Source organism: Ambystoma mexicanum, chromosome 2p (genome assembly GCF_040938575.1).
Source record: "Ambystoma mexicanum isolate Mex_15411 chromosome 2p, UKY_AmexF1_1, whole genome shotgun sequence".
Taxonomy (NCBI): Eukaryota; Metazoa; Chordata; class Amphibia; order Caudata; family Ambystomatidae; genus Ambystoma; species Ambystoma mexicanum.
This window is the reverse complement of record NC_090923.1, coordinates 610741467-610763135: the sequence shown is the minus strand read 5'-3', so window position 1 is coordinate 610763135 and position 21669 is coordinate 610741467. Positions and strand designations below refer to the sequence as shown.

The following is a 21669-nucleotide window of genomic DNA, read 5'->3' as shown; positions in this document are numbered from 1 at the left end:
GGTACTCTTCTTCCCTGTCAAATGCTCTCTCTCTCTCATCTCTTACTGTACCTATCCAGTTCCCACCTGACACACTCCCCTACTCTTCTTAAGCTAGAAACCTCAGCGTCGTCTGCGACTCTTCTCACACCTTCTCTACTTTAATCTCCAAAACTGCAGCAGCAGCTTGCCTCAACCTCCCAAATATTAGGAAAATCAGCCACCTTCTTTCTTTCAACACTGCCAACCATCTCTTAACCACTCTTGTCTTCTCTAAGATGGACTACTGTGCCAGCATCCTCTTTGGTCTCACCAACTATGCTTTCTGTCCTCTCGAGAAGATCCTAAACTTTGATACCAGGACTCTCTTTGAACTAACTTAACACCTACTTCCTCGTACCGTCACCAGGCTGGATGGCTGATGATGCAAACAGCGCCAGATGTAAATGTCTCCTCCTGGTTCACAAATGTATCCATGGTAAGGCACCACTGTATCTATCCTTCTCTATCCAAGTCTACAAGCCTTTGCGTAATCTCAGTTCTGCCTCCTCGACTACCATTGTGGCTCCTAACCCTCCCTGTGCTTCCTCTCACTTCCGATCTTTCTCTCTTCCTGCTATACTTGCATGGAATTATTTTCCCCTGGTCATCCGAGTAACAATCCACATGAATTTGTTCAAAATCATCCTAAAAGCCTACCTGCTCACCTCTGAGTTACTGTCTTAACCTACCTCTCATCTACCTTCTAGCTAACATTTTTCCATTGTCTTTAACCTGCCTCTGTTCCTCACTTTGTCCTCCTCTTCTCTAGCACTTCATCCATCGTGGTCAGATCCCAAGCACAGCTGGCCGTACCGCCTACCTGCTCTTAAAAATGTCTGATGTTGGTTCTCCTTACTTTTTGTATGTCCACTTAGGTGTTGTCCCCGATGATGATTGTTCTATTTACTCCACTTCACAATATGATCAAGATGTCCTTCAAACTCACCCCATTGTCAGGAGCTCACTGCTTCCTGTCAATTTTGATTTCTTGTCTATTGTACGTTCTTTTGTGATCAACAGACCATTGTTCCTTCCTGTAAATAATTACATAAATACAAATAAATCCCACACAAATATACTTTTTTCAAAATTAAATATAGTATCAGGATTTTAATGACAAGGAATGTACCAGGTATATGTTGGCAATCATATGCTATATCAGCAAAAAAGAATGGAGAACAGAGGGGGAGTGTTCTCTCCTGCTGCAAAACAGTAATCAGCAGCCAAAATTCTTTCTGAGTGTAAACTTTCTAAAGCTAGAAATGCAGACAAATCCCACTTTTGTCACCTAACTAAATTGTTTGTGTTTTTGTTCGATTAGCCCCACTTCCTCACTGCAAGTTCCCTGAAAAGAAGCTTTAGCCGCTAGGCAGCCTTTCGGGGGCCTGCACATGTGTTAAGGCGGTAGTTCACTCAGAAGTGGGTTGGACATAGCAGCAGCCCAGACTCTGATTTAAGAAAGGGTTTTGGGGAGGGGTAGTGTGGTGTGTGTGTATGTCTATCTGTTTGTTTCTGGGTGTGTTTTGGATCGGGATTGAAAGCCAGAGTAAGAAATATTCGAGGGAGAAAAGATCAAGAATTATTTTTCGGAAATAACCTTTGGTCTTTTCTCCCCAGAACATGTCCTACTTGGCCCCTGTCCCCACCCATACCCCCACCAGACCCCCACCACACCCCCACCTACACCCTCACCCCCTACTTAACTTGCAGCCGGCTCCCTGTGTCCCTGCAATACCTGTTCCTTTTCTTTTCCATGATCGGGCACCAGCGCGGCAGGGTCATTTCCTTTTTTTGGGAACGGCTGCGGGGGACACCTCCGCAATCCCCACTCATAATATTGTGAGCCAGGGTGCGGGGGACACCCCTGAAGCCCCCAGTATGAATGCCTGATTTGGTCGAACTTTTACGGCTATTCGGAATTTTCAAATCACGCATTCAGGCTTTTGAACTTAGTCATTTTGGCCGATTCCTGTGTTTTTGCCAGTGTGTGTGTGTGTGTGTGGGGGGGGGGTGTATCAGTGTCAGGAACGGGAGAGCGAGTCGGGGGATGGAAGGGTGTTGGTTGTGCGATATAAATCTGGGCCTGTGGGAAGGGGAATGATTGAGGATTGTAGGGAGGCCCTTCTAATTGGGAAATAGGGACCGAGCAACCGGGCTTCGATGAATTCGATGAATTTGAAACTGAGCTCTCACATCCTGGTGTGCACATTTTGTTTGGTTTGGTTTGGTTTGGTTTATTTATTTGATAAAGCACTCCGAGCCCTTGGGCAGCTGGGCGCAAACAATACAAGTAGGTTTGAGGCTTAGTTACAGTGCCTGACATAGGCAATTATATACAGTGGTAACTTACAATAAGTGATACAAATGATACAGTACATATAAGATCAAGTTGGGTAAGCATAGAAGAATGCCGACTTAACAGGTGTGTAACATGATCAGCTAGATAGGGAGAATATCGTTACAAGTCATTGTTGTGCAGCCATTTGATAGCGTTACATCTAAATCTGGTGTAGGGTGATGGGCGTCTATGGTCAGGTGGGAGTGAGTTCCATAATTGTGCACCTTTAACAGGGAAGCTAGAGCCACCCGCGGTGGTGAGTTTGAATCTTGGGACTTCTAGTAAGAATGTGTTGGCTGATCTCGTCAGTCGGTTTGAGGGTCTCCAGTTGATTCTTTCAGCTAGGTAGGGGGGTGCTTGATTGTTGAGGCATTTAGATGTGAGAGAAATAGTTTTAAGGAGGATTCTGTCCTTTATTTTTAGCCAGTGGGCCTCAGTCCGGTATTTGGAGATGTGTTCTCTACGTGGGATATTCAGCGCCACTCTTAGGGCATTATTTTGTAGTCTCTGGAGGTTGTCAATGACCAGTTTATTTGCGCCTGAATATAAGGCGTTACAATAGTCAAGTCTGGACATGACAAGGGCATTAGCCAAGGTGAGGCAACTGGCACTGGACAGGAAAGTTCTGGCAGCACGGATGAGTTTACAAGTGTAAGTGGTTGTAGAGGCGAGGGAGTTCACTTGCTTTTTAAGAGTGAGGGCTGAGTCGAGGTAAAAACCTAGAGTTTTAACCTCTCGCATAACCTTAATAGTATTGTTGTCGATGTTAAATGAGGCGTAGTCCGGGGTGAGTTTAGTTAGGTTATAGTCTGATCCAAGGAGCAGGATTTCGGTTTTATCGTCATTCAGGCAGAGGCCATGGGTGGCCATCCATGCCTGAATGAGGATGTATATTTTGTTCACCAAAGCCAGGTCCACTTCATAGTTGCCCGAAAGTGGTATGAGGATCTGGGTGTCATTTGCATAATTTGTGTAGGTGACGCCCAGTCTGTCCAACTTGTCGAACAATGGCTTGGTGAAAATATTGTACATAGTGGGTGAGACACATGTGCCCTGTGGGACTCCACATGTAATTTGGATGGGATCAGCAAAAGTAGAAGTGGAAAAGACTCTCATGGTCCGGTTGGCTAAGAAGGATTGGACCCATGCTATGGCTTCCCCTGTGAAATTGGCAGCGAGCTTGAGATGGTTGCATAAAACTGCATGATCCACCAGATCGAAAGCTGCTGACAAGTCCAATAGGAGTAGCAACGCTGTTTTTCCACTATCCTTGAGTTCCTCAATTTTAGTTTTAAGATCTATCAAGGCAGTTTCAGTGCCATGGAGGGGGCGGAAGCCCGATTGGCGCAAGCCTAGTAGATGGTTAGCTTCTAAGTAATCTTGCATTTGGAGAGGCTACTCTATCAATGATTTTTAGTAGGAAGGGTACAGTGGTGATAGGCCTATAATTAGTTGGGATGGATGGATCAAGTGTTTGTTTTTTAAGAAGGGGGAGGACCCATGATTCTTTTAGGTTAACTGGCACTGTGTTGGATTTGAATGAGGAGTTATTGAGCTTCGAGATAAACGGGGCTAAGTCTCTAGCTGTGTCCTTTATTATTTGAGCTGGGCAACTGTCACCTTTGCAGTTGGAAGGCTTCAGTGAGAGGATAACCTTTTCAGTATCGATGATGGAGATAGGTTTGAAGCTAAAAGGGGGGATAGTATTAGGTTCGGTCACTAAAGGTCCTTGTTGATTAGTAGGGGAGAGGGCGTCCTTTTTATTAGTTATTTTAAGTTGGAGGGTGGAAATTTTGTTCGATAGGGCGTTCTGTATATTGGTGCACCATATCTTATACTTGGGGACCATGTTAGATGGTTGGATAGGAGATTCCATTTCCCAGAGGATAGCAAAAAGTTCCTTGGTATTAGATTTGGCATTAGCAATTCTGTCGTTGAATAGATTTTTTTTGTATTGATAATTTCTGTCTTGTAATATTTGGTAAATTGGGTTAAGTTAGCTTTGTTACCGTCAGTAGGCGAGTTGCGCCAGATAGTTTGGAGTTTTCGTTTCTGCTTTCTAAGGTCCTTAAATTGGGGTGTAAACCAGGCATTAAGGTGGGCTTCTTGTTTAGCTTTGCGGGTGGTGCAATGGTATCTAGTGCATGAGACATAGCTTTTTTTTTTTTTTTTATTCATTTATTTTCAAGATTTTCAAATAATCAAAAAATACATCACCAAAAGTTCAATAGAGTATAAAAACATAACACTATACATTAAATAGGTAAGGAAATAAAAGTAATCCGAAGCATGTATGAATACTGAAACATCAGACATTTCAAAACCAATTACTAACCTTTCTTGAAATAAAATACCTAAACAAATTCTTACATTTTGAAAATTCCAACACAGAACAACACAAAAGACATACAGACATCTCACAGACTCACACAAAACAGAACAAAAACAAGACTGCCGAAGAATCCTCAATTAAAGCACATATACATTATCAGGTAGTCGGATCCAACAGGAACAACTAATCATCAGATACACAGTCACCATATAAATCCATAAACGGCTTCCAAAGAGCTCGATATTTACTTTCCTTTCCTTGCCTCACAAACATCACCCGCTCAAAGTTCGATAATACTAACAGATCATTAATCCAATTCTCTACTCTAGGCTTCTTCCTCGTCTTCCATACCATTAGTATTTGCTTCACTGCAACCACAAGCGCTCTATCAATTCATTGTCCATATTGACGAGCAACCGCACAACGCCCCCTACCCGATAAAAGCAACACCTGCATAGGCATCCTGGGAAAACGTATAGACAAGACCGCCTCCAATCTATCTAGCATTCCCACCCAAAAATCTAACACCCGAGAACAATACCATAACATATGAATCAACGTTCCCTTCTCCTTCCCACATCCCCAACAAAAGTCATCACCAGCCAGTCCTAAATGATACATACACAGTGGAGTCCAATACAGATGTCCTAACACTTTCAAATGAATCAATCTCAACCTGAGATCCAACCTACTTCGATATCCTATACCCCACATAGATTCCCACTCCTTTTCCGTAATATCACATCCCAATTCCTGCTTCCACCTCTCCAATATTTTCCTTCCAGCATCAACATCCTTAGAACATACTGGCATCAAGCTAGTATAAGTGCATACCATCCGTGGCGATGACATAAGAATCTGACCACCCGCTGATACCTCCTCCAATGGCCCTGCTAACATTGCCAATCTCTCACTCAAAAGTGCTTTCAACTTCACAAACCTATTCAGTTCCCTCTTTGCTAAACGAAACGTCCTCTGCAACTCCTCGAATGACAATATATGGCCATCACTCAACACATCCCTGATACATAAAATCCCTTTTGAGACCCAACTTCTCCAACATAAGGGCTTATTGGCTATTTGCAAGCTCGGATTAAGCCAAATAGATGCGCCATAGTGCAAGTACAAGCTCCCTTGAAAAAGACTCAACCACCAAAACAAGATCTCTTTAGTCACAGCAATAGTCGGCAGTCTACTACCCCTCTCAGGCAGATGTCCCATTGAGGCAATAGCATGTAATGGAAAACCATTCAATTTACATCTTTCAATTAGTTCCCAATAGGGTTCCGGCCCATTCCCTGCTGAAAAATAGTATGCCGCCTTTTTCAAAATAAACCCTTCATAGTATTGTTCCAAATCTGGGTACCCAAAACCTCCACATTTTGTACTACGCATCAAAATAAATTTTGGAATCTTAGGTCGCTTCTTATCCCCCCACAAAAAGTTTTGAAAAACTCTATCAATAGCTTTATTAAAGGTGTCTACTAAGGTGACTGGGTCAGTGTTATTCTCCAGGCCATTGATAGTAGGCAGAAGGAGGGGGATGAGTTTTTCTGTAGTGATGTCCTTTTTACTTCTGGTGGGGAGTGGTGGTAACATTTTGATAATTTTAGGGCTGAGGAAGTCGAGTGTGGCAGTGAAATTTATTAGATAGTGGTCAGTCCATGGTTGGGGGATAATGTCAGTAATGACTATGTTGCTGTTAAGTTTGGATACCCAGTCAAGGGTTCTGCCTTTAATATGAGTAGGGGAAAGGACTTTCTGGGTAAGGCCATGGTCATTTAGGATAGCTGTTATGGAGAGGGCATTTTTGTTATCTGGCTCATTAAAGCCAATGTTAAAGTCACCCAGCAGGAGCGTCTGCGAGTGATTTTGGGTATTGTTAGCTATGAGGGTGGTGAGGTCATCTTCGAAGGTTCCCAAGGCACCTGGGGGCCTATAGATCAAGTGAATAGTTAGTGTGCGATTGTTAGAGAGTTGCAGTTTTGCTGAGAGTACTTCGCAGGAAGCACAGGGAGATGAGGTAGTGAGTCTGATAGGCAGAGTGGTTTTAGCGATGATGGCTAGGCCACCGCCTTTAGCATTAGGTCTATCTACTCTATAAATCTGGTAATTGTCAGGTATGGCTAGCATCAGGGAAGGTCCTGCTGCCTCGTGGAGCCAGGTTTCTGTTACGGCAAGGAGGTCGATACTGCTGTTGTTTAGAATGTCAGCAATTTCAGTTGCATGGGCTACCATGGATCTAGCGTTGATAAGGGATCCAGTAAGTGATAAAGTGTTCTTAGGAGTAGGATGGCTTACGGGTTTATCTGTGAGCTTGTTCCGACTCTGGTGTTTCTTTTTATGAAAGTGAGTGGGATTCGGGGTCGGAGTTGAGGGTTTCGTGGCTTGAGTTTTCTTAGCCCAGTGTGTCAGTGTAGTTGAGGATCTAGTAGTATTGTTTGTGCTGACTCTTTTGGGTTCATATATGCAAGGTAGTCTTGCCATAAGTCTCAAGTTTCTGTCTGTGGGGGGACTAGTGTTATAAGTGGCAGAGGCCATGATTATAGTTAGGATGGTCAGGGCGGTCAGGTTTCTACACATGGTGGTTAGAGAAGTTGAGTAGTTCAGGTTACTTCCCTTAATTCGCTGGGATGTCTGGCTAAGTGTCGCAATATGGATTACAGGTGGCTAGTTGTAACTAGGGGTTCACCTAGTGATATAGATAATGATCTTCACAGATCGCAAATTTGAACTCGAGTGCATGGACTGTTAATGATCATAGGGCACAACACAATTAAAGTAGACTGTTAGCGACCGTGCGGCACAATGCCGTCAAAAGGGGTCTGTTAACGACCATGAGGCACAACACAATCAGAGTGGTCTGTTGGCGACCATAAGGTGCAATGCAAACATATGTGATCTGCTAGCAACCATACGGCACAATACCATCAAATATAGTCTATTAATGGTTTTATGGCACAGCACAATCAAAGTGGTCTGTTCGCGACCATAAGGCACAATGCAATCCAAAGAGTCTGTTAGAGACCGTAGGCACAGCACAATCAGGGTCATCTGTTGGCGACCATAAAGCACAATGCAATTAAATGTGGTCTGTTAATAGTCGTAGGGCACAGCACAATCAAAGTGGTCTGTTCGCGACCATAAGGCACAATGCAATCAAAAGGGTCTGTTTAGAGACCGTAGGCACAACACAATCAGGGTGGTCTGTTAGCGACCATAAAGCATAATGCAATCAACAAGGGGTCTGTAGGCGACCATAAAGCACAGTGCAATCAACAAGGGGTCTGTAGACGACCATAAGGCACAATACAATTAAATGTGGACTGTTAGTGGTCGTAGGGCCCAGCACAATCAAAGTGGTCTGTTCGCGACCATAAGGCGCAATGCAATCAAAAAGGGTCTGTTAGAGGCTGTAGGCACAACACAGTCAGGGTGGTCTGTTTGTGACCATAAGGCACAATGCAAACAAAAAGGGGTCTATTAAATACCATAAGGCACAATGCAAACATTGTATTGTTAACATGCAATATGGATTACTGTACACTTTGTAAGTGCACAACTGCAAGTACCAGAGTGTAGTATGACTTGAGCTTAAAAGTGAAGATGGGTTGATTATTTCACACCTGGCTTGGGACAACTTGAGATGCTGCTGGGCTGTACTGTTTTCAAGACTCTTGTGGACTTTTGACACAGGCATGGAGCTTTCTTCTATTTTAGTGAGCATAAGGTTTCAAATTCTACTAAAACCATTAACATGTTTTGTACCTCAAACAAGCAAATATGCCCACTCATCAGCGGTCTGCAACCACGACACACGTAGCTCAACTTTGTCCAGAATGCTGGTTGGGCCCTGGGTCAATGAGGGTGGTCTGCTCTATAACACACATCTCACACTACATTATGCTCAAATGACAGGCATGGTCATCACCATGGCTAAAGGTAGGTGTTTGATCATCCTCTGAAAGAGAAGAGGCGGGCTGGCAGAGGAGGAGTAAGGACATATTTTTTTAAAAAAGATATTGCGTGTGGTATTCTTTAACCCTTATAAACGTTAATAGGACAACCAATCGAGCATGTTTTATGGGAACATTAGCTTCCACTATGAGCAAGTGTGCATACCAATGTACACGTCTGCTCACACAAACATAGCTGGCCCACCCACATATTGGTAAACTCCAAGCTCTCGATCTGCCGCGGCACATATGTGCTGTCCCATCCTTCTCACTCTGTCGGGCCTGCCTTCTCTTCATGACAGTATGCATTCACCACAGCATTTCACTCCTCTGCCAAAATGGTTTCAGGCTACAGTCTGGCATATGTTATCCTGCACTCTCTCTCACCCTGGGACCCACCACTCACCCGAACACGAGTACAGTGAAGGCCAGTGAGGGAGCAGGCTGGCTAATGCTGCCCAGGTGGTGCTGCAACTCCTCGCAATTGAGGGACTTTACTGTCTTTGGCGAGGGCTCGCTGTGGACAGACTCCCTCGGTGTCTTAAAACAAGGCATCCCTACTCTGTGCCTCCAATCAGAACAATGTAATTCTGCAACCTTTCTCAATCGTTGCTGTAATCCTTCCGCTCACACAAAGTGTCAGACCAGTACCGAGGCCTCCACTCTTTTTCCAGTTGAAGACAGCTTAAAGCTAGGTAGTTGTCGGTATAAATCCCTAGCCATGTGTGACAAATAAACTTCCGGGGCACCAGTGGTGCAGGAATGAAAAACGGTTTCTAAATAATCAGTCAGCCCCACCTCTAGTACACCAGAAGGGATCTAAACAGATTGGAAACACAAGCAAATTATAAACCTCCTTGTCCAATTTGGATCGTTAGTAAGTTGCAAAGCAGCGAAAATACAATTACCTACCCTGTAAGGGAATGCAGAGGACAGACAGTTTCAATAAGGAAAGGGGATGCACTCTGGATACGGTTGGTAAAGTAAAAAGTAATTAATCGCAATAGATCAAGGATACTTGGTTTCAGCACAAAGGGAGAAATGGATCATAAAATGTCACTAGGGGTCTTCGGAGAAGGACCAGGGGAGCAGGACTACAATGTACCTTGTATTTGTAGAAGTTCTTGGTGCTCAATAGTGTAGATTCGGTTTCATGGCTCTTTGCAGCTTTTGCAACAGAGCTCCAGAAAAGAGACAGCTGCAGGTAGAAGCCGGCAGGCAGTTTGGCAAGCAAAGCCGAACGTTTGGCTGCAGGATGGCCTACACAGTGGCTGAGGGTCAGGAATTGTTGTCTCAGTACTGGTTTGCGGGTCTGAAACACTGGTCGAGGCACCTTGGACAACATTAGCGACTGTGGCAAGACAACAGTCAGCAGTGCAGTCGGTTGCAGCTTGAGGGGCGCGACTCGCTCGAAAGAAATAGGCCTTTAAGACGGATGCTGGTTGATGCTTGTCGATGCACTCCTAGCTTCTTCACTGGGCTTGTGTTGTCCTTTAAGGAGGACAGCCCAAAGCTGAGAAGACTGTTGCAGGTACCAGCCTTCTCCTGGGTTTGGTTCAGAGACTCTTTGGCACTTCCCACCTAGGAAGGTTGCTTGCAGAGCCTAGCAGGGCAATCTGTGTGCTGGCTGGGTACCGGTTCTGGAGCTGCTGAAGGGTCCTCTGTATTTAGTATCTACCTCTGTTCACTGGGAGATGTTTGGGGGAAGGATCTTGCTTCCCTGTTTGGGAATCCTGGCCTTCCTTCACTGGCAGAAGCTGTAAAGTATACTGTACCTCCAGTCAGGGTCCAAATTAGTTATTTGTGTTACTCTTTGTGAAGTCTTCAGAGAATCTGCCCAAAACCTACCTTAATGAACCAATCATGGGTCCCCACCAATAATCTCCTGTATACATGAGGTCATACATCTATGGGGTTATGGCAGAACCTACCCTACGGTCAGTTTCTGCGAATTCGTACTGAGAAAGATGAGTTTGTTAAACACGCAGGAAATCTGAAAGAGAGACTATCAGTAAGAGGATACCGAAGAGATTTATCAAAGATAATTTCAAGAGAGCTTCATACACAAGTAGAGACATATGACTGACCCCCCCGGGTAAAACAGAAACAAGACAGATTGGTATGTGTTGCCACTTTTAACCCTTTTAGTAATGACATCAAGATAATTATCAATTGCAATTGGGATCTCATTAAACAGCCAGGGAGTCTGCTTCAGAAACCTATATTTGCTTTAATAAAAAGTCAACATTTAAAACAAAAACTAGTGCATACCTATTCAGAGAAGAACCGAGATCAAACAGTGTTAAATCAGTGTAGACTACCACCTATTGTTGGTCACCATAAATGTGGCAATTGTGTAGCATGTCCTCTGACAGAGACGCGTTTGGAGTTTAACCACGGTACAGTTAAATGGCAACTAAGGAGTCATACTAACTGTAGAACAAATAATGTGATCTATATATTTATCTGCCCTTGTCACCTGCTGTATATAAGCAAAACTACAAGAGAGGTGAGGCAACGAATAGGAGAACATAGGAGTTGTATTTGTAACAAAGTGGTGGGTAAACCTCTCGTTGAACACTTTGTACAATATAAGCATACAGATGTAGATCTCAAATGGTTTGTGTTACAAAGTATTAAATGACAGAGAAGAGTGGGTGACATGGCTACTGCTCTACATGGAATAGAACAGCAGTGGATCTATACATTGGACACAGTCAAACATGGTCTCAATGTTTCCGTTGAATGGAATGCATTAATAACACACTGATTGCTAGTCTACTTTAGGACCCTTTTTAAAAACGGGGTTACAAAAGAGCATTCAAATTTGGCTGGAGAAGTGGCCAATTAAAATTAGAGAAATACCTATGCGGTATAGTATGTATTCATTAACCTGGATGTGTAGTAATATATGTGTGACAAATAGAACTATGCCAATACGGCAAGGGTTTTGCACAGACTTAGATATATCATTCTAGAAAATACTTCATTGTATGGATATATATATAAAATAAGTTGAAAATATACTATGCCGTCTAGTGACACAGTCCCTCATTGTTCTCTTAGCGACAATGAGAAAAATCAATGAAAGTGAAAGGACTAGGTCCTTTTGGGATGAGATAATTTGGTGATCAAATAAGTTACCTGATCAATATATAGGTGATCAACTGTGCTATATTTAGCTAAGTTTGACTCTCTAGGTTTTGACATTTTTGCAAGTAAATACACAGAAGCGATTGATGAATTGCGCTATATCAAACTCAGTTTGACTCTCTATGTGTTGACTGTTTTTAAATGCACTTGGCATTTTAAATAGTTTGACGTCAAACACTAAGGAAGATGCTACAATTTGAGGTACAATATTTAAAAATATACATATGCAAAAATAACGTGTATAATTAAGTTTAGAATATGGAGAGATTGTAATATATACATTAAGCGCACACATCTAGCAAACCGATAATATAAAAAAATATACGGATTTAAAAATAATGTGTATGACTAAGTTTAGAATATGGAGAGATATTAACATAAACATTAAGCACATTCATTTAGCAAACTGAGGCTTTGCTAATCATTTTGGGAGGTACGGTCACCAGTATGAAGAGAGAATTATGTGGTTCTCTTTCTATGGTCATGATCACCAACGTATAGAAAACGGTACGCGATGCGCAACTGTTGATAATGCGCGTGCGACCCCTCGCGATCGAGGAAGGAGTAAGAATTTTTCCCGGAAGAGAACAGAGACAAAGCCCCTTTTTCCACGGTAAGCAATGGAAATGTAATCGGATGAACAGTGAATATACGATGTAAGAACGGAATGCACTAGATGGATACCCTAGAGGCTAATATATAACTGACTGGGGTCATTGAGTGCGAGAAACAATATAGAGAATATTTCAACATACAGAATGTAGTGATTTACGAGGAGAATCGCTCCATTAAAAGCGGGATAATGTAGTGAAAGCCATAGACTAAGAGAAAGGTGGAAAAAAATCCCCCTGATGGTATTTAAATATATTTGATTCAAATGTAGAACATATTATATATGGAGTTAGAGGTTAACCGTATTACAGAAGGTTCTTTGAAATTTGAATTGTCGGGTTGACATGAATCAGATAACGAATGCAGGTTTTTTGCTCTGTTGTTAAAGGAACTCTATGTCAGCATGACGGAACAATTCGGAAGCTGATCTGAATTTGAGTGTGAATTCAAACATATGAAGAAACAAATAGATGTAAGTGATCGAGTGCACCTAGTGAAGTGATGTTGATAAAGGAGTGAAAACATACCGAGTTTAATGAAAGCCCTTTTCTTTGTAGGATTTACACCAGCGAGGTACTCAAAAGGAAATCCCACTCACAGTAATTATCGAGTGGTGGAGGTGATATAGACAGACCATTCAACAAAGGACAGCTGTCTGGAACTCATAACCAGCATTTTGGGAATAAGAACCCTTTTCTTTACTAAGGATACACTTCTTGACGAGAAGGTGACACAAAGAGCTCTGTGGTTTTACACAAGTGAGTATATGAGAAAAATTGGGAGTTGTTTGCCCAATATCTAAATATAGACATTGTAAACGGAAGACATAAGTTAATGAGGTAATGTACATTGCATCCTTGTGGGTGCGTCCATATTCAATGGGACACACATATAGATGTGATGAGGATTCATCCATGGTATTGAAATGTGTTAATGCAAACAAGAAACATTGGAAAAGCTTGATGAGATGATTACTTTTGAGAATCATGCGAGCACACATTAAAAGTGATATATACGTTAGAGGGGATGACAATATGACAGAATTTCTAATAGGTTTTGATTATATTTTAGGTGGTGTGGCTCATCATAGTTTGTCAAATGGGATCCATTGACTTTCCTGATTTAGTCCTGATCAAGGTTGTGTTAATAATTAGACACCACTGTTGAAGTCCTTAGAGACAACCAAAACATGTGTCAACACTTATATCTGTGAAATCAATTGTACACAGATTGAGTTACCTGACAACAGATGTCAGGGTTCCCTGGGTCTTATTCTGTGATCGTGTTTGATTTAGGGTGTGATTAGTTAAGTATTGTTATGCATTATTTCATTGTGTGCTGGTTGGGCCTTAACTCTATCATTTAGAGTGTTGATAGAATCCCAAGTGAAGATGGAGGGTCACAGCAGTGATCTGATTGGCTAAGAATTCTTTTGTTCAGCTGGAAGGAGTGCTCAACTGCCTTTCATTGTCTACCATCAGCTGAGGAAGTCAAGTACTTTAGAAGATCCAGTGGTGGGCCCTGTTTGTCTGGGCCTGGCCTAGTGAGAGAGCTAAGAAGAAAGTTTTGGTGTTTTACTGGAGAAAACAGGAATGAACTGTGAGCTGTGGACGCTTCAAGTTAAAGAGATAAGTGCCTGGCTGACTTTTACCTCATCGGTTTATGAACCGTTGTGCTGAACCATAAAACTGACTCATACAAGTAAATAAGTGGTTATAATCAGATATTATAATCTGTGAGACTATGCAGTAAAGCAGGTTTTATTTTTTGTCACGTGCACACATGACTTTCTTTTATCTGAGCCAGCGCTATGAAGAAAGTTAATTCTTTCCTAAAAAGAATCATGATTTTGTCATGATGCCTATCCCCGGAGCACCAGGCCAGGCCCAGCACCCCCGGGAGCAGGCATCATGCCCCCGGGTAAAAGCCCAGCAGCCCCTTATAGGGGCTCTTTGGACTCTGTCCTGGCGCCGTTGGCGCCAGGCTCATGTTGGACATCAGTCCTGGTGCCATAGGCGCCAGGCTCATAAAGGAAGGTGTTTTGTGCACTTACCTGATGCAGACCATGCTGCAAGATTCAGGCCTCCCTGAGACCTGAAAGGGACTATTTTTTCATTGGGACTATTTTGCCACTCGGGTGTGGCCAGGGAAGGATACTTACCTGGAACTACTTTGGGGGCTATTTAAGCCACGCCCAGACAGTAGCTCACGCTTCGCGTTGTTCTGCATCCAAGCAGCTGAACGCTTACCGTGTCTGCTCCTGCATCTGGTCTCCAGCCACGCCCGCCTCGATCCTGGAACACCTGTAAGGAAAGAAGAGAAGAGAAAGGTGAAAACCAAGAATTTTATCAAACTTCTTACCTGCATCCGGAACCTTCACGCCAGCGTTCCTGAGAAAATACTTTCATTTAAAAGCACCGCGTTGCTCGCTGCAGCGCCGCACTTCACTCACCTGTCCTCGGGAGTTCTTCTGGCTCCACCGCGACTGTCTGCACCGGTCGCCACATCTCTGCGCCTAGGGGAGAGAAGAAGAGACAAAAGGTGAGCAGAAGGAACATATGAGGAAAGCCTAATTTTCCGCCATAACACTTACCGGTCTTCTGTTGGTGGACCATTCCTCATTTCGGGTCGGCGCCGCTTCGTTGGCAGGTACCGCACCCCGGCCCCTATGGGGAAAGGACAAAAGACATTACTGGAGGAATATAAAGACATTAAGAGGGATCGCCCCCATCGCTAACTCACCTGAGTTTACCATCGGCAATTCAATCCCTCAACGCATCGCCTTCATTCTGCACCTCAAATAAAGGACAGATCACAGGTTAGAAAGGCAACAGAAAAGGAGGCTCTTCATACTTACGGCGTTCCGCTCGGAAAAGTCAAGTGGATTTTGCCAGCGCCATTCTGAAAACCAGTGAAGTAACTGGACCTACACGCGCCCCTGCACCAGAAGCAGGATGGAGAGTTCATCCTTTCAAACCATAAGGTGAGCTTCAACCGGGGATTTCGGAGGAAGTTAGAGAAGAACGAAGGGGACAAGGGGGGAGCAAGCACACTATTCTGCAGACTGTTAATCCCCTTTCTCATCTGCAGAAGGATATTCCTACGGGCCAGACAAGCAAGATTTGAGGGTCCTGTTCAGTCGGTGTTCCGAGTTCTGCGCATCACGCTCGAAGAGGCCACAGCAACCCAGACTAGACCAGCGCCTCTGTGGGAGTCAGGTGAGCGTTACAGAACGCGAAGCCTTCCTACAAATTCCCACCCAGGCGCTATGGAAACTTCTGAGACTGATCAGTTGGCCCAACTACTGGGGGAATTACGGGCCGAAGTACACGCCGCTCATCAAGAGACTAATGCTCTCAGGAGGGAAGTGATTGTATCAAAGGAAAGAACTGATGACCTGGCTAGACAGTTTTTGCAAGGTCAAGCTGGACACACTCCTCTACCCGGTTCCGGAGGGAACCCCGCTCCTGTGGTTCCCAGTAACCCTGTGCAGATTAATCTACCTGGAAACATGCCGCTGGCCCCACCCGAACATCAGTGTCGTTTGCACCTCCTATTCAGACCTGGGGCCTTCCCTAATGACCAGACCAAGGTAGCCTTTGTATTGTCATATCTCAGCGGCTGTGCTGCCGATTGGTCAGTTCCACTGGTTACTCAAGATGACCCGATTCTCCGTGATTTTCAAGGATTTCAAGCAAGCATGGAAAGGTTATTTGCTCGACACTCTCAGGGGCAGGCTCTGGATGACAAACTCCTATCCCTGCGACAGGGCAATCAGGACCTCCTATCCTACATTGCAACCTTTAATAGACTAATTGTGGAAACTGGGTGGCCAGAGGATAAAAGAATCACGTTATTTTATCGAGGTCTACGCGGAGAACTTAAAGATGTCCTGGCCCAAGTTGTAAATCCGCCCCAAGAATGCACAGAATATATAGACTTAGTGGTCCAATTGGATCACAGACTTCAAAACAGAAAAGCAGATCGGTCCAAGTTTGAGACTCGGGTGTTGGTCAAGACCCACGCCAACCCCAAGGGTGCTGATGTTTCTGAGCCTATGCAAATTGGAGGGGTTAAAGGACCTTTAACTCAAAAAGAACGTGAAAGAAGACGGCAGATGCAATTATGTCTTTATTGTGGGTCCTCTGGACACTTTCTACGAGTTGCCCGGCAAAACCACCCAAGAAGGTGGTAGGAGCCGCTGATAAAAACCATGAAGACTCTGTTTCGGGAAACGACCACGCCCGACAAGCGTAGGGGTCCACTTGCCGAGCTTGAAAACTAACTCTCAGACCTCGCATTTCATTGTGCCAATGGTCCTCGTAGATCCGGAACAGCCTAAGCGGTTGCATGCAATAAAGGCATACATCGATAGTGGGGCTATAGGAAATTATGTGGATCGTGAATTGGTCTCTAGGATTAACCTCCCTCTGCGTCCTAAAACCAGCAAAGTTGTCATCACCACAGTCGATGGAACCGAAATTGCCTCTGGACCGGTAACACATTCCACTGCTGAGGTGACACTTATAGGTCCGGACGGCCATCGGGAGGCAGTTGTGTTTGATGTAATCAAGGCTCCACAGTTTCAGGTTATTCTCGGAATCCCTTGGTTAGAGACACATAATCCTCGAATTGATTGGCGAGCGAAGAGAGTAACCTTCCCGGATTGTGCACAAACCTGCTACCCAGAAAATCTGAAGATTATTCTAGCGTCTGTAACCTCTGTCTCCATGCAACTACCTCCGGAATACCAAGACTTTCAGGACGTCTTCCAAAAGGAACAGGCCAAAACGTTACCTCCCCACAGATCGTACGATTGCCAAATCGATCTGGTGCCCGGTGCACAACCCCCTTGTAGCAGGATTTATGCCCTTACTGAACCTGAGAATCTGCATTTGAGACAATATTTAGATCAATACCTAGCCAATGGTTTCATTCGCCCGTCAAAGTCTCAGGCATCCTCGGCTTTGTTCTTCGTGCCCAAAAAAGAAGGCGACCTTAGAACTTGTATCGACTACCGCGCATTGAACCAGATAACTGTTAAAAACCGTTACCCTCTGCCTCTGATCCCTGAACTCCTTGACCAGGTGAAGGACGCTTGCGTATACACCAAGTTAGATCTCCGGGGGGCTTATCATCTGGTGCGAGTAAAACAAGGCGACGAATGGAAAACGGCCTTCCGTACAAAATATGGATTATTCGAATACCAGTTGATGCCTTTCGGGTTGTGCAACGCGCCTGCTGCCTTCCAATTCTTCATGAACGATGTCCTTCGGGAACTCATCGATGTTTGTGTTGTCGTATATATCGATGACATTCTTGTGTACTCCTCTTCGGAATCTGATCACAGAAAGCATGTCAGGGCCGTCCTTGAGAAATTGCGCCAGCACAAACTGTTTGCAAAGCTGGAAAAGTGCGTTTTCCATACCACCGAGGTTGAGTTTCTTGGATTCATCCTGACACCTAAAGGGGTCCAAATGGACTCACGAAAAGTGGATGCCATCCTCAAATGGCCATCACATAGTTCGGTGAAAGGTGTCCAAAGCATGCTTGGTTTTTTGGTTTTGCTAATTTTTATCGCAGATTCATCCTGGAATTTTCACGTGTGGTACAACCCATCACTGCACTCTTGCGAAAAAATAAACGCTTCGAATGGACCGAGGAAGCCGAACAGGCCTTTCAGGAATTGAAAGCTAAATTCACGTCCGCACCTATTTTGAAGCACCCGCGTCCCGATCTCCCATATATAGTCGAAACCGACGCGTCCAGCTTAGCCATGGGAGCTGTCCTGTCTCAGAGAGACCCTGAAACCAACCAACTGCACCCCGTAGCATTTTGGTCCAGAAAGTTCTCGCCGCCTGAGGTAAATTATGCAATCACCGACAAGGAATTATTAGCCATTAAGTCCGCCTTTAAGGCTTGGCGGCATTATCTTCTTGGCGCCAGGCATACCATCACCGTGATCACTGATCACTGAAACTTACAATATTTAAAAACTGCCAAGGCTCAATCGTCATGTCAGCTCCGATGGGCTTTGTTCTTTGCTGAGTTCGATTTTGTAATCACTTACCGCCCCGGCTGTAAGAATGGCAAAGCGGACGCGCTATCTCAAATAGGAATGGGAGAAATAGACACAAACTCAGAACCTGTGCCGATAATTCCCGAACAAAGAATTCTGGGGATAACCTCTTTACAAACCCTTGAAGACATTCAAGCACGGGTAAAACAACTCCTGGACTCTACAGCGTTGCAGGATTGGATCCAAAGGGGGTCTTACTTTTCGGTCAACGATGGCCTACCTTACTTCCAAGGATGCTTATTTCTGCCAGAAAAGGAATTGCAAGAACTGGTTATTTCCCGTCATCATGATACCCTGATGGAAGGACATCCTGGCATTGCCAAAACTGAGGAAAAAATTAAACGACAATTCTGGTGGCCTTCCTGGCGAAAGGATATTAAATCTTTCGTGATGTCCTGTGGAGTTTGCGCCCAAAACAAAGGCCAAAAGACAAAACTCGCCGGTCTTCTTGAGCCTTTAGACATTCCACCAGCACCTTGGCACACCTTGTCACTAGATTTTATCACGGACCTGCCCCCTTGTAATGGATACAAAACTATTCTGGTTGTGGTGGATTTATTTTCCAAGATGGCCCATTTTATTCCGTTGAAAGGATTACCTTCAGCTTCTGTCCTAGCCAAGGAATTCCTCGAAAATATATCCGTTTGCATGGATTCCCATCCATACTAGTCTCCGACCGGGGAAGCCAGTTTATTTCTCATTTTTGGAGAAAGTGTTGTCAACTGGCACAAATCGGCGTAAGACTCTCAACCAGCCACCACCCACAGACCGATGGTCAGACGGAGAGAACGAACCAGACCCTTGAACAATACCTACGATGTATGTTGCACCAATCGGAGTGTAATTGGAAGGATATTTTATGGGTGGCCGAATATGCATACAATAACTCGGTGCACTCTGGAACTGGACAAAGCCCCTTTTATACCCTATATGGACATCACCCTCGTACTTCAGACCTGGACTCACCTCTGAGCCTTGAAATGCCCGCAGTGGACCATTTGCATTCCATGATAACTCAAGCCTTCAAGGATGCAACTGCACATTTGCAACAAGCGAAAGGGAAATACAAAAAGAATGCGGATCTGCATCGGAGTGAGGCGCCTCCATACCAAATAGGGGATCAAGTATGGTTGGCTACCAAACACTTATTGCTCAAGGGACCTCGAACTTTTAATCCAAGGTATTTGGGCCCTTACTCGACCAAAGCTATAATTAACCCAGTGGCAGTCAAGCTCGATCTACCAGCTAACATGCGGATTCACCCCATTTTTCATGTGTCACTTTTGAAACCAGTGCAACCAGGAACCAGATTAATAAAGCCACCAGAACCAATCCAGATAGATGGGGAGCCTGAATTCAAGGTGAAGAAAATTTTGGATTTTCCAGATCTCAAAATCAAAACTTTTCTATCTAATTGATTGGAAAGGGTACGGGCCTCAGGAAAGGTCTTGGGAACCCAGCGACCACGTACATGCACCTCGGCTGGTAAAAAGGTTCCATCGGAATGTCCCAAACAAACCAAAACCTCCAGAGGGAACGACCTTGGGAGGGGCCTTGGGGGGGAGTGCTGTCATGATGCCTACCCCCGGAGCACCAGGCCAGGCCCAGCACCCCCGGGAGCAGGCATCATGCCCCCGGGTAAAAGCCCAGCGGCCCCTTATAGGGGCTCTTTGGACTCTGTCCTGGCGCCGTTGGTGCCAGGCTCATGTTGGACATCAGTCCTGGCGCCATAGGCGCCAGGCTCATAAAGGAAGGTGTTTTGTGCACTTAACTGATGCAGACCATGCTGCAAGGTTCAGGCCTCCCTGAGACCTGAAAGGGACAATTTTCTAATTGGGACTATTTTGCCACTCGGGCGTGGCCAGGGAAGGATACTTACCTGGAACTACTTTGGGGGCTATTTAAGCCACGCCCAGACAGTAGCTCACGCTTCGCGTTGTTCTGCATCCAAGCAGCTGAACGCTCACCGTGTCTGCTCCTGCATCTGGTCTCCAGCCACGCCTGCCTCGATCCTGGAACACCTGTATGGAAAGAAGAGAAGAGAAAGGTGAAAAACAAGAATTTTATCAAACTTCTTACCTGCATCCGGAACCTTCACGCCAGCGTTCCTGAGAAAAGACTTTCATTTAAAAGCACTGCGTTGCTCGCTGCAGTGCCGCGCTTCACTCACCTGTCCTCGGGAGTTCTTCTGGCTCCACCGCGACTGTCTGCACCGGTCGCCACATCTCTGTGCCTAGGGGGGAGAAGAAGAGACAAAAGGTGAGCAGAAGGAACATATGAGGAAAGCCTAATTTTCCGCCATAACACTTACCGGTCTTCTGTTGGTGGACCATTCCTCATTTCGGGTCGGCGCCGCTTCGTTGGCAGGTACCGCACCCCGGCCCCTATGGGGAAAGGACAAAAGACATTACTGGAGGAATATAAAGACATTAAGAGGGATCGCCCCTATCGCTAACTCACCTGAGTTTACCATCGGCAATTCAATCCCTCAACGCATTGCCTTCATTCTGCACCTGAAATAAAGGACAGATCACAGGTTAGGAAGGCAACAGAAAAGGAGGCTCTACACTTGAACTTTTGTAATCTTCATACTTACGGCGTTCCGCTCGGAAAAGTCAAGTGGATTTTGCCAGCGCCATTCTGAAAACCAGTGAAGTAACTGGACAAACACGCGCCCCTGCACCAGAAGCAGGATGGAGAGTTCATCCTTTCAAACCATAAGGTGAGCTTCAACCGGGGATTTCGGAGGAAGTTAGAGAAGAACGAAAGGGGGAAGGGGCGAGCAAGCACACTATTCTGCAGACTGTTAATCCCCTTTCTCATCTGCAGAAGGATATTCCTACGGGCCAGACAAGCAAGATTTGAGGGTCCTGTTCAGTCGGTGTTCCGAGTTCTGCGCATCACGCTCGAAGAGGCCACAGCAACCCAGACTAGACCAGCGCCTCCGTGGGAGTCAGGTGAGCGTTACAGATTTAATGTAAATATTCTTTGAGAAATATACGCTGTGTTTTAGGCTAGCATAATGTTAAATACTTCAGCATGCCCATTAATTACAACCCCGGCAGCCGCTGAGGGAATTACATTTTAAAAGTTGATAAGTGATAACATAACAAAGGCGTTAGTTTATAGTTATTATACAGGTATGCAGCTTAGGTGGAGTTAGTAAATATTTAAACAG

The 21669-nt window shown here is 44.7% G+C and overlaps 1 long non-coding RNA gene across 1 annotated transcript in view; it reads left to right on the top strand.

Moving 5' to 3' along the window:
• Positions 1 to 21669, top strand: part of LOC138566611 (uncharacterized) — a 693756-nt gene that overhangs the window by 288539 nt on the left and 383548 nt on the right. The window contains exon 2 of the long non-coding RNA XR_011301977.1: positions 12970 to 13170. This is a non-coding gene — a long non-coding RNA (uncharacterized lncRNA). The remainder of the gene's footprint in view (positions 1 to 12969; positions 13171 to 21669) is intronic.